This window comes from Pan troglodytes, chromosome 1, assembly GCF_028858775.2.
Source record: "Pan troglodytes isolate AG18354 chromosome 1, NHGRI_mPanTro3-v2.0_pri, whole genome shotgun sequence".
Taxonomy (NCBI): domain Eukaryota; kingdom Metazoa; phylum Chordata; class Mammalia; order Primates; family Hominidae; genus Pan; species Pan troglodytes.
In genome coordinates, this window is record NC_072398.2 from 112,054,678 (window position 1) to 112,061,306 (window position 6,629).

A 6,629-nucleotide genomic window follows, 5' to 3' on the forward strand; every position below is an offset into this window, starting at 1 on the left:
AAAAAAATAAGAAAAGAAAAAGAACCTTAAGACTCACTCTCACTCTTTATAAAAATATTAACTAAAAATGAATCATAGACTTTAATGTAAAATTTAATATATAAAGCTTTTAGAAAAAAAATCAGAGAAAATCTTCAGGATTTGGACTAGGGAAAGAGTTCTCAAATTAAACATCAAAAGTAGAATCCATAAAAGAATAAATTGATACATTAGACTGCATAAAAATGAAAAACTTTCACTTTGCAAAAGACCTTCTGAAGAAGATGGATAAGCTACAGACTGGGAAAAATATTTGCAAATCATATATGCAACAAAAGACTAGGAACTAGAATATATAAAAAGGCAACGGTAAAAAGATAACCAATTAGAAAATGAGAAGAAGACATGAATAGACATTTCCCCACAGAGGATATATAAATGGCAAATAAACACATTAAAAATGTTTAGCATTATTAGCCATGAGAAAAATGCAAATTAAAACCACAACCTATCAGAATGGCTGAAATAAAAAATAGTGATAATACTGAGTTCTGGTAAAGATGCAAAGAAACTGGATCACTCATACATTGTTGGTAGAAAGGTAAAATGGCACAGCTATTCAGGAAAAGTTTAGAAGCTTTTTATAAAATAAAATTTCCAACTACCAATAAAACCTAGCAATTGCACTCTTGGACATTCATTCTAGAGAAATGAAAACATGTATTAACACAAAAACCTGTACATGAATGTTCATAGCAACTTTATTTGCAATAGCCAGAAACTAGAATGAAATAACAAGTCCTTCAATGGGTGAATGTTTAAACAAACTGTGGCAAACCCATACAATGGAATATTAATCAGTAATGAAAAGGAGTGAGCTCTTGATATATACAACTTGGATGACTCTCCAGGGAATTATGCCGAGTTAAAAAACCCAATCCTATTTGCACTGAAAGGGCTCCTAGTTAAAAAGAAAAAAGCCATTCATAAAAGATTATGTAATGTACTAACCTGGAAATAACAACATTTTAGAATTGGAGGACTGTTAGTGGTTTCCAGAGGCTGGAAATGGGAAGATGGTGGAGGAAGAAAGGTGTGGTTTAAAATGGTACAACATGAGGGATCCTTGTGGTGTTGCAACTGTTCAGTACCTGAACTGTGGCGATGGACACATAAACTTGCAAGTGACAAAAATCTTATAGAACTTACACACGTACATAACTGCAAGTAAAACTGGGGAAATCTGAATAAGATAGGTGGTTTGTATTAATGTCAATGTCTTGCTTGTGGTATTGTACTATAGTTTTGGAAAATATTACCATTGAAGGAAACTGGATAAAGTGTAAGAAAGATCTCTCTGTATTACTTCTTATAACTGCAGGTGAATCTACAATGATCTCGATGAAAATTTCAATTAAACAAAACAACAAGAGAAAACAAAACAAAAAATACGCTTCAGACTGTGTGCCTTCTTTACTTAAAACCCTTCAATGATTTTCTATTACATTCAGAATAAAATTCAGACTCCTCTATAAGGCCCTATACAGTCTGGTTCCTATTTTCTCTCCAGTCTCATTTTGTTCTAATCCTGTCTTTTCTCATTATTCACCACACTGGACTTCTTTTGGTGTTCGCACAGGCCAAACTCTTTCCATACTTACAAACTTTGTATGTGTTGTTCCCACTAAAACACTCATCCCTCAGTTTTTATTGTGGCTGTTTTTTCTCATCTTTTAGATCTTGGCTTGGATGTTACCTCCTCAAAGTCCCTTCCCTAATGACAATCAGTCAGTCAAGAAAAAATAATAAATATTAAACATAAATAAATAAAACAAGTGGATTAGATCTGTAACTCTTTATGTCATTACTGATAAGGCAATAATGTTAATATTTTTAATATTTTAAATGGCATATATCTATCTATGTAGGCTACCTGTGTATTGAGTGACATTATAAAAATGATAAACTGTAAGAGATTTCCCCATTCATGCTTGTTAAGGAACGCCAGTGAAATGTGTGATTATAAATAAAATGCTCAGGTGATAGTAGCCTGTGCAAAACTTAAAAATATGTTCTATTGGCCAGACGCGGTGGCTCATCCCTGTAATTCTAGCACTTTGGGAAGCCAAGGCAGGTGGATCACAAGGTCAAGAGATGGAGACCATCCTGGCCAACATAGTGAAACCCCATCTCTACTAAAAATACAAAAATTAGCCGGGCATGGTGTCACATGCCTGCAATCTCAGCCACTCGGAAGGCTGAGGCAGGAGAATCGCTTGAAGCTGGGAGGCAGAGGTTGCAGTGAGCTGTGATTGTGCCACAGCATTCCAGCCTGGCGACAGAGCGAGACTCTGTCTCAAAAAAACAAAACAAAACAAAACAAAACAAAACAAAACAAAACGTGGTGAGGCTCCATCTCTGCAAAAACTAAACAATACAAAATATTTTTTAAAAAAAGAAACAAAAAATTTTTTTAAAAAGAAACAAATGTTTCTGATAAGTACTTTAGAAATTAAGCATTGCTTTAAAAAAATCAAGTATTTTGATTAAAAATATCAATAGCAGAAGAATGAATTCTTTTGCTATTCTTCAATGTGAGGTTGCCAGTAGAGTGTCGCTTCTTTTAAGGCATAATTAGGAGCCTATTTTTGGAACATTTTTTAATCAACACAAAGGAATTTTAATGATATGATTATTATTTTTTGGCTCACTGACTAAAATTCACAGGCACAGGCCCTATTATTTTAAAAAGTAAACAAAACTCCATGTAACATGACTTACAGGTTTTATTATAATCTACCCTGCGTAGATGAGGACCCTTGAAAAATTCAACATGAATATAGTTGTTGGGAAGCCAGAAACAGGATGAGGGCTAAGATCATATGCCAGGGAAAGTCGAGGCGTATACTGAAGCAGTGTGTTGTTCCTATGAATGTGGAATTGGGCAGGACTGAGACCAAACCCTTGAGTCAGATAAAAAAGGTGAGTCGGCCGGGCATGGTGGCTCATGCCTGTAATCCCAGCACTTCGGGAGGCTGAGGCGGGTGGATCACGAGGTCAGGAGTTAGAGACCAGTCTCAAAAAAAAACAAATGGTGAGTCATCAGATCAGAGGAGATGTAACCAGGAGAGTCAGAGTTTACTGGCTGAACCTGTTTGAAACTTTGCTTCTTAAAGGGATGAGACTATGAGCTTAGTATCTAACACACTTTGTTATTATAAGTGATATTAAAAAGAAATCATGATCAAGTTATTTATATATTCTGTATAACTGCTTGGATTTTCATTGATTCTCATTTCTGCTACCAATTAGCTATGAGAACTTGAACAAGTACTAACATCTATTTGTGTTGCAATTTTTCTTAGCCAAAAAAAGAGCAAGTTGGATTAGAATGTACGTATCTAACATTGTATCAATCTATGGATTATTCATATTTCTTTTTTTCTTCTGCATCTTCTTTTTTTAAATTTTTTTGAGACAGGGTCTCACTGTGTTGCCCAGGCTGGAGCACAGTGGCCCAGTGGTGGCTGACTGCAGCCTTGACCTCCTAGGCTCAAGCGATCCTCCTCCCAGCTCAGTCTCCTGAGTAGCTGTGACCAGGCACATGCCACCATGCCAGACTAATTGTTTTTTTATTTTTTGTAGAGACAGGGTCTTGCCATATTGTCCAGGCTGGTCTCAACCTCCTGGGCTCAAGCAATCCTCCCACCTTGGCCTCCCAAAGTGCTAGGATTACAGCCATGGCGCTAGCTAAGAGATTAATTTTTTTTTTTTTTAAGACAGGGTCTTTTCTATCACCCAGGCTGGAGTGCAGTGGTGCGATCTTACCTCACTTCAACTGCCGGTTCCTAGGTTCAAGCGATCCTCCCACTTCAGCTCCATGAATAGCTGGGATTACAGGCCTTACCACCACAGCTGCGCTAATTTTTGTGCTTTTTTTTTTTTTTTTGTAGAGATGGCGTTTCGCCATGTTGGCTAGGCTGGTCTCGAATTACTGGGCTCAAGTTCCACCAGTCTCAGTCTCACAAAGTGCTGGGATTACAGGTGTGCACCACATATTTCTAATTGGTTGAAAACTTTATTTGTAGGTAATGCAAAGATAAACATCAAGATGAATCATTTTAGCATCTGTACTAATGAAGTTTGAATTAATCAGGGTTTGTTTCCTCTTCCTTTGTATTTTACTCATTAGTTTGTAGAGATCTAATGTTTTGTAACCAAAGTGGAAGAACGTCAAATTCAATAAAGAAAACAAAATATTTATTAAGTAAACAACAAGGAACTGTGGGAGAGTGTAACTTGGAGATTCCAAAGGGCTCTATCCCTGATGATCTGGTTATCTGATTTATGTCAGCTTGTAATTGTCCTTGTTTTGACCCAAGAGATGATTGTGTGGGAAGTTTGTCTCTGAGAGCTAATGCATGGCTCTGCAGTGTGTCTGGAGTGTATGAAGAGTGCCACCTCTCCACCCCTTCTAAAGAGAGAAGGACTTATCTTCTCTAGCTGGAAAGTGACATTCTTTGCTGACCACCGGTCAGGAACCCTGTGCAGGGACAAGGGTATGAGACCACTCTCCCCACTGAGCTTTTATTGACTATGCAAGTTGAGCTTGACTCTTTAAAGGGAAGAATACTCTTCCAGTCAAAGCCTTGATAGAACAACCAGTTTCTCTAATTGGGTTTTGTTGCAAAAGAAAAATAGATTCTTACTGCACTGATGCAAACAACTATATTGCCACAAGTTAAGAACACTCACAGATAGTTTCTGAATTCTAGAGGAAACAGGCAGAGAGAAACAAACATGCTCCACATTTTGTTCACAGAAGTATACCTTACTCAATTATTAAAGGCTGTAAATAGTTCAAAATAAGTTTCCTTGACTCTGAAAAAAACACGGATCAGCAATATTCCAAGCAAAAGTAAAAAAGATTTGCTTCAGTTTCTGAGTTCAGTCCATTTAGTTAACTCTTGTTTTGCTTGATATTTGTGAACATTTTAGCTCTTCATGAGTCTTGTACATTTCCCTTTATTCCAATGTTACAATCTCCAAAAATTATCAAAAACCAAACCTGTATTTGAGAGCATCTGTTACAGTTCTACAGCCTATTATAAACCACCTTTGGAAAAGGATTACAACAAGACAACAATTGTCTGTGAATTACAAAATGTCCAGGGTAGTTACAGTTAGAAACCCAATTGACAAAGAAGTTTGGTTATCTCTGTGGTTTACAATAACTTAACATAACAACCTTAATTATGATTGATAGCATATACTTAGACATTAAAATTTTAGAAATCCCATACAATTTTGGAACATATATTAGTATTATTCACCAAAATATGACCTAAATAAAATTGAACATCATTTTGGCAATCTCACGTAACTAAATATGTCAAAAAATCCTGTTTACTTCTTTTCTGGATGTTTCAGGGGCCCTCTAATCCACCCAAAAAGCCAGACAATCAGGAAAGACAATTTTGAAACTGAAGTTTCATTTTGGGAAGGCTGTTAAAGATGTTTGATTTTTAAAATACTTAATGTTATGAAATAGAATTTAGATTATAATTTTATTTATTTTGCCAAAATGATGACTCAGAAATTGTAAAGAGACAAAAACCTTTTACAACCCTTTACAAATTTTGCTAAAGAGCAGGTTCATGCCTAAAGAGTATCTTTTTGAGCTTTTATTTTAATGCTTAATTTACGGAAAAACCATATAATACCTTTTTTGAATTTACTCAATATGTTCACACAGAGGACCACTTCTGCAAGATTAATTTCCACAATCCTTACACTACTTTTGTTTGAACCTTCAGCTTTATCATATCTAATGTAAAACAATCTTTTAACCCTAGGCAAGAATTTATATTTCCATGCCTTCTTATAACCTTTTATAGAAAAACACATTTTACTGTTCTTAAACATCTCACATGTAAATCTGTTTTCAGTAGTTTCAATTACATGTTATAATGGTAATTCCTGGCAATTTTTAACCTTAATGTAAAACCTGGTAACTTGTTTAATTGTGTGCTATGTGCAGCCAAGGTTTGACTCCTTCCAGCATAATTAAGGGCGTGTTTAGTTCTACATGTCCCCAGGCCTCACCAGTTATGAAGCCAGCAAGTCATATAGTTCTTAAAACCCAGAAAGTAGTTTATAACACTTAGCAAACCTTGCATATGACCTGCATAATTTAGTCCACCTATTTACATTTTGATGACATCTGCTTTTTACCAATAATCTTAAAGGCTGCTTTTATTTCTCAAAGATTAAAGTCATGTGAACTGAAGGGTACAACAGCTTTTATATTCCCTTTAAAACCTACATGATCCAATTGCTTGTCTTCTTTTAGGCCGATGAATTAGAGCTTTTTACAGACATCACACACAGCACACATATTGCTACACAAACAGGCAGAAGAAAACCCAGTCCCCAGGTGGAGCCCTTTAAGAGACAGGGCTAGGAAAATATGCAGATATCAAACCAGAAAGGAATTATTTCCTAAAGCAGGATTGCTAAAGAAAGCCTTGCCACGGGTTACAGGCCACGACGGCAGGATGTAAAACAAGATGAAGGCCTGCAGCGAAGTTTGCTATGACCCACACAGACATGCAAAGCACACCAGATTGTCTACAGCTTAAGACCAGCCT